The following is a 7401-nucleotide window of genomic DNA, read 5'->3' as shown; positions in this document are numbered from 1 at the left end:
GAACTACAGACCAATATCCTTGATGAACACAGATGCGAAAATTCTCACCAAAATACTGGCCAATAGGATTCAACAGTACATTAAAAGGATTATTCACCAGGACCAATTGGGATTTATTCCAGGGCTGCAAGGTTGGTTCAACATCTGCAAATCAATCAATGTGATACAACACATTAATAAAAGAAAGAATAAGAACCATATGATACTCTCAATAGATGCTGAAAAAGCATTTGACAAAGTACAGCATCCCTTCCTGATCAAAACTCTTCAAAGTGTAGGGATAGACGGCACATACCTCAATATTATCAAAGCCATCTATGAAAAACCCACCACAAATATCATTCTCAATGGAGAAAAACTGAAAGCTTTTCAGCTAAGGTCAGAAACAAGGTAGGGATGTCCATTATCACCACTGCTATTCTACATAGTACTAGAAGTCCTAGCCTCAGCAATCAGACAACAAAAGGAAATTAAAGGCATCCAAATCGGCAAAGAATCATATAATATCATATCATAGATGATATGATATTATATGTGGAAAACCCAAAAGACTCCACTCCAAAACTGCTAGAACTTGTACAGGAATTCAGTAAAGTGTCAGGATATAAAATCAATGCAAGAAATCAGTTGCATTTCTCTACACCAACAACAAGACAGAAGAAAGAGAAATTAAGGAGTCAATCCCATTTACAATTGCACACAAAACTATAAAATACCTAGGAATAAACCTAACCAAAGAGGCTAAGAATCTATACTCAGGGGGCACCTGGGTGGCTCAGTGGGTTAAGCCTCTGCCTTCGGCTCAGGTCATGATATCAGGGGCCTGGGATCGAGCCCCGCATCAGGCTGTCTGCTCAGCGGGAAGCCTCCTTCCCCTTTTCTCTCTGCCTGCTGCTCTGCCTACTTCTGATCTCTCTCTGTCAAATAAATAAGATCTTTTAAAAAAACATTAAAAAAAAGAATCTGTACTCAGAAATCTATAAAGTACTCATGAAAGAAATTGAGGAAGACACAAAGAAATGGAAAAATGTTCCATGCTCCTGGATTGGAAGAATAAATATTGTGAAAATGTCTATGCTACCTAAAGCAATCTACACATTTAATGAAATTCCTATCAAAATACCATCCATTTTTTTTTCAAAGAAATGGAACAAATAATCCTAAAATTTATATGGAACCAGAAAAGACCTCGAATAGCCAAAGGAATATTGAAAAAGAAAACCAAAGTTGGTGGCATCACAATTCCGGACTTCAAGCTCTATTACAAAGCTGTCATCATCAAGACAGCATGGTCCTGGCACAAAAACAGACACATAGATCAATGGAACAGAATAGAGAGCCCAGTAATGGACCCTCAACTCTATGGTCAACTCATCTTCGACAAAGCAGGAAAGAATGTCCAGTGGAAAAAAGACAGCCTCTTCAATAAATGGTGTTGGGAAAATTGGACAGCCACATGCAGAAAAATGAAATTGGACCATTTCCTTATACCACACACGAAAATAGACTCAAAATGGATGAAGGACCTCAATGTGAGAAAGGAATCCATCAAAATCCTTGAGGAGAACACAGGTAGCAACCTCTTCAACCTCAGCTGCAGCAACTTCTTCCTAGGAACACTGCCAAAGGCAAGGGAAGCAAGGGCAAAAATGAACTATTGGGATTTAATCAAGATCAAAAGCTTTTGGGGGCGCCCGGGTGGCTCAGTGGGTTAAGCCTCTGCCTTTGGCTCAGGTCATGATCTCGGGGTCCTGGGATCGAGTCCCACATCGGGCTCTCTGCTCAGCAGGGAGCCTGCTTCCTTCTCTCTCTCTCTCTCTCTCTGCCTGCCTCTCTATTTATGATTTCTCTCTGTCAAATAAATAAACAAACTCTTTAAAAAAAAAAAAGATCAAAAGCTTTTGCACAGCAAAGGAAACAGTTAACAAAACCAAAAGACAACTGACAGAATGGGAGAAGAGATTTGCAAACGACATATCAGATAAAGAGCTAGTGTCTCAAATCTATAAAGAACTTAGCAAACTCAACACCCAAAGAACAAATAATCCAATCAAGAAATGGGCAGAGGACATGAACAGACATTTCTGCAAAGAAGACATCCAGATGGCCAACAGACACATGAAAAAGTGCTCCATATCACTCGGCATCAGGGAAATACAAATCAAAACCACCATGAGATATCACCTCACACCAGTCAGAATGGCTAAAATTAACAAGTCAGGAAATGACAGATGCTGGCCAGAATGCGGAGAACGGGGAACCCTCCTACACTGTTGGTGAGAATGCAAGCTGGTGCAACCACTCTGGAAAACAGCATAGAGGTTCCTCAAAATGTTGAAAATAGAACTACCCTACGACCCAGCAATTGCACTACTGGGTATTTACCCTAAAGATACAAACGTAGTGATCTGAAGGGGCATGTTCACCCGAATGTTTATAGCAGCAATGTCTACAATAGCCAAACTATGGAAAGAACCTAGATGTCCATCAACAGATGAATGGGTAAAGAAGAGGTGGTATATATACACAATGGAATACTATGCAGCCATCAAAAGAAATGAAATCTTGCCATTTGCAATGACTTGGATGGAACTAAAGGGTATCATGCTTAGTGAAAGAAGTCAATCGGAGAAAGACAACTATCATATGATCTCCCTGATATGAGGAAGTGGAGATGCAACATGGGGGGTTAAGGTGGTAGGAGAAGAGTAAATGAAACAAGATGGGATTGGGAGGGAGACAAACCATAACTGACTCTTAATCTCACAACACAAACTGAGGGTTGCTGGGGGGAGTGGTGTTGGGAGAAGGGGGGTGGGGTTATGGACATTGGGAGGGTATGTGCTATGGTGAGTGCTGTGAAGTGTGTAAACCTGTCGATTCACAGACCTGTATCCCTGGGGATAAAAATATATGTTTGTAAAAAAATAAAATAAAAATAAATATTAAAAAAATCTAATTTTTGAAAAATGAAACCAAAGTTGTTTCCAATAGAAGACTCATCACGTGTCTTCTGATTCAAGTTATCAACTTGATTGTTTTGCTTTTAATCACAAAATGGATTAGGATTCAATTGATTCAAATTCTTTTTCTTACTTTATAATAAATTTATTTTTGATCTCTGTGGTTTTTGTTTTTGCTTTGTTTTGTTTAGAGAGGGAGAGAGGAGAGAGAGAATCCCAAGCAGATTCCACACCCAGTGCAGACCCCAGTGTGGGGCTTGATCTTAACAACCCTGGAATCATGACATGAGCTGAAATCAAGAGTCCATGCTTAACTGACTGAGCCACCCAGGAGTCTCTGATTTTTTTACCTTTCAGTCCATTTTATAGACCAATTTGATTCAATACCAGAACTTTTTTGAAAAAGCAGCAAGAAAGACTAGTCACAGAAATGGATTTGATCACTCATTATAAAATTGCTACTAATGTCCTGTGGTCAGTTGGTACGGAGGACTCATGTGCTTCATGGAGCTTAGGTCCTTAGAGGCCGTGCACAAAACAAATTTACTTTCAGCCAAAATTACTCTTTAAAAGGACCTCTTTAGGCTCAGTGCACCCACATGCTCATCCTATGAGAGGCTTCTGGGCCCTGAGACCAAATAAAGCGACCTGGACCCATATCTCCATGTGATGCTCCCTCAGATAAAAGCTCACTGTATGGAATGAAAGAGTGAGTCTACTCTATTATTTAAATGTTCTACTCTCCCTCCCCTTCTGCCTCCCTGATTCCTTCCTTCTTCTCTCCTTCCCTTGCTCCTTCCTTCCCTTTCTTCCATCCTCCCTCCCTTTCTTACTGCCTTCCTGTCTCCCTCTCTCCCTCCCTCTCTTCCTTTCTTTTTAAAAGCATTTACATATGAGAGAATATATCTTTTAAGATAATATTTAGGAATGGAGGGTCATGATCTATGTAACTTACTCTCAAGTAGTTCATAAAAAATAAAAATTGCAATGGGTTCATACATACAAAGGAGAGAGAGATAAGGGAAAATGCTAAAAAGATGTGAATCGAGGGAACAGATATATGTGAGTTCTTTGTAATATTCTTACAAGTTTTGTGTAAGTTGTAATTTTCCATTTAAAAAGTTTAATTAAATTTTAATTTAATTTATTTTTTTAATAAAATGTCACAGCAATATTATTCAGAAAAACAAAGGTGTTTATGGGAATGCTTCCTACTTCTTCCATTCGGACCACGTCTCTCTAGTACTGCTGCAAATCAAAATGTACTATTTTTTTTTTTTTACAACCCAGATAAATTGTAAATAAATTACACTTTTACTTGTAATTTACTGGAGTGACAAAAAGTTGTTTTTTTTTTAATTTTTTGTCCATGGTTCTCTAAAATCACCCAGTTGTTAGCCAGCATGGTAAAAAAGAAATGGAGAGAATATACAGTATTACCACATCCAAAGAGGTATTCTTACTCAGTATCTGCAGACCTCCATTAATATCTACTGTATGGAATATACATGCCTCATTGTAATGCGTTTTCATTAGATCTTGTTGTTTTGTTATTTTGCAATATTTGAAGCTCTGAACATTTCTCTTAAAAACCCTGCACACCTGAACATACCCATCTTCTCCTGCCGACTCTCCCTTCCCCCATCCCCTGGCCAATTTCTATTACTATCACCTCCATTCTCATTGACAGGAACTTTCCAAGGCATCTGTGATTCCTCCTAAAACCAGTGTCTCTAGGTCTGGCCCCATTTTTCAGTGTCTTCTAGACCCAGGTCACTGCCATCCCATAATGCACTACCCTGCAGATAAAGCAAAGGCCTCCCTTACGCAGGGGGAGAGTTTGGAGAGCAGACAGCAAGCTATTTCCAGATACCCCATCCCCTCGGCAAAGCTCCATGATGTCAGGCACAGGGTAGGCAGCCATGGCCCCTGACAAAAGTCCCTTTGGTGTGTCAGTGTCCTGGTCACCAGGCTGTGAGCCTCTCAACTAGACTCATTTCCCACATCACAGCCTGTCTGCCTGTCCATTCCTTCTGGGTGTTCCACCTCTGCCAAATAACATGAGCCCTGATCTACCTCCATCTGCTCTTGGCCATTACCAAGTCTTCACCTTGCTCATTCGTCTTGGACTCAGGGCTTTGACTACAGCAAACATCTCCAGTTTCAACCCCTACCATCCATCCACATCTAGCAATGCTCTTGAGCCATTCTGTGGGCATGAGCGGGATTTTCCCCCTCAACTTCACTGGACAAAATCTTAGGCATGCTTCAAGGCCCTTCTGATGTCCCACCTTGTCCATCCTTTGCATGGACATGCACTTTTTTCCTTTTCCAACATGGCATGGAGGTTGTACTTCAGTTATCACGTTTCCTTCTGCTAGCTTCACTGTAGCCCTCATTCCTTTTTCCTTCTGGAGATTTATCAACCCAACTCTAATACCAGTGTGGTAATACTGTGGGCTCAGGGACTGCTGTGATTATTATTATTTTTTTTTAATCATTCAAGTATTTTCCTGTTAAGTTGTGGTAAAAAAATAACATAATATTAAGTGTCTTAACCATTTTAAAGTATATAGTGTAGTAGTGTTAAGTATATTCACATTGTTGTGCAACAAGTCTCTAGAACTGTTTCATCCTGCAAAACCGAAACTCTGTACCAATTAGGCAGGAACTTTCCATTGCCCCCTCCCCCTAACCCCGGATAAGGACCATTCTATCTTCTGTTTCTACAAATTTGACTACTTTACATGGCTCATATAAGTGAATAAGTGAATCATACATTATTTGTCACTTTTGGACTGGCTTGTTTCACTTAGCATGATATTCTCCAGGTTCATCCATACCGTAGCAGGTGGCAGAATCTCCTTCCTAAGGCTAATAGTCTATTGTATGTGTATATCACCTTTTACCTATCCATTCATCCATTGATGGACAAGTGGCTGGCTTCCATGTTTTAGCTACTGTGAATAATGCTGCTATGAACATGGGTGTACATTATCTCTTTGAAGCCCTGCTTTCAATTCTTTTAGGTAGATATCCAGAAGTGGAATTGAGGGATCTTATAATTCCATTTTTAATTTTTCAAGAAATTGCCACACCATTTTCCACCGTGGCTGTACAGTTTTGCATTCCCACCAAGAGTGCACAATGGTCCCAATTCTTCTACATCCTTACCAATACATGTTAGTTTCTGAATTTTTTGCTTTTTATAGTAGCCATATTAATGGATGTGAGGTGATATCATATATTTTTAAAGATTTTATTTATTTATTTGACACAGAGAGAGACCACAAGTAGGCAGAGAGGCAGGCAGAGAGAGAGGGGGAAGCAGGCTCCCCACTGAGCAGAGACTCGATCCCAGGACTCTGAGATCATGACCTGAGCCGAAGACAGAAGTTTAACCCACTGAGCCACCCAGGCACCCTCATATTTTGGTTTTAAGTGTACAGTATAATGACTTGACTTACATATTTTGTGAAATTATTACCACAATACATTTAGTTAACATCCATCACCTCATTGAGGGAAAAAAGGAAAAGAAAAAACATGTTTATATCCTTATAATGAGAACTTTCAGGGTCTACTCTGTAATTTTTAAATATGCCTTACAGCAGTTTTAACTATAGTCATCATGTTATACAGTACATCCCCAGTATCCATGTATCTTAGAACTGAAAGTTTGTGCATTTTGAGCATCTCATCCAATTCCCCCTCCAAACCCCACCCCTCCCAGCCTCAGGTAACCACAAATCTGATCATTTTTTCTTGAGATTTGTGTTTTTTTTAAAATATATTTTATATAAAAACAAAATCATACAGCATTTATCTTTCTCTGTCTGAATTATTTCATTTAGCATAATGCCCTAAAGGTCCATCCATGTTGATGTCAATGATGGGTTTTCATTATTTGTATACCTTATTAGTATTCCATTGTATATATACACCACAATTTCTTTATCTATTCATCTGTCAATGAACACTTAGGTTGTTTCCAAGTCTTGGTTATTGCAAATAATACTACAATGAACATGGGGGTTCAGATATCTATTTGACATAGTGATTTCATTTCCTTTGGATATATACCCAGAAGTGGAATTGCTGGATCATAGAAAGAAAGAAAGAAAGAAAGAAAGAAAGAAAGAAAGAAAGAAAGAAAGAAAAAAAGAAAAAGAAAGAATTCTTAAATTTAATTTTTAATTTGTTGAGGAACCTCCAAACTGTTGTCCATAGTGGCTGCACTAGTTTACTTTCCCACCAACAGTGCAAAAGTATTCCCTTTTCTCTACAGCCTGGCCAACATTTGTTACCTTTTGTCTTTTTGGTGATGACCATTCTAACAGGTCTGAGATGATATCTCATTGTGGTTTTAACTGGCATTTCCCTTGTGATTAGTGATGTTAAACATCTCTTCCTGTGTCTGTTGCCTATCTGTATATCT

The sequence above is a fragment of the Lutra lutra genome, chromosome 9 (genome assembly GCF_902655055.1).
Source record: "Lutra lutra chromosome 9, mLutLut1.2, whole genome shotgun sequence".
Taxonomy (NCBI): Eukaryota; Metazoa; Chordata; class Mammalia; order Carnivora; family Mustelidae; genus Lutra; species Lutra lutra.
The sequence above is the reverse complement of the archived record's forward strand: the minus strand, read 5'-3'. Positions refer to the sequence as shown.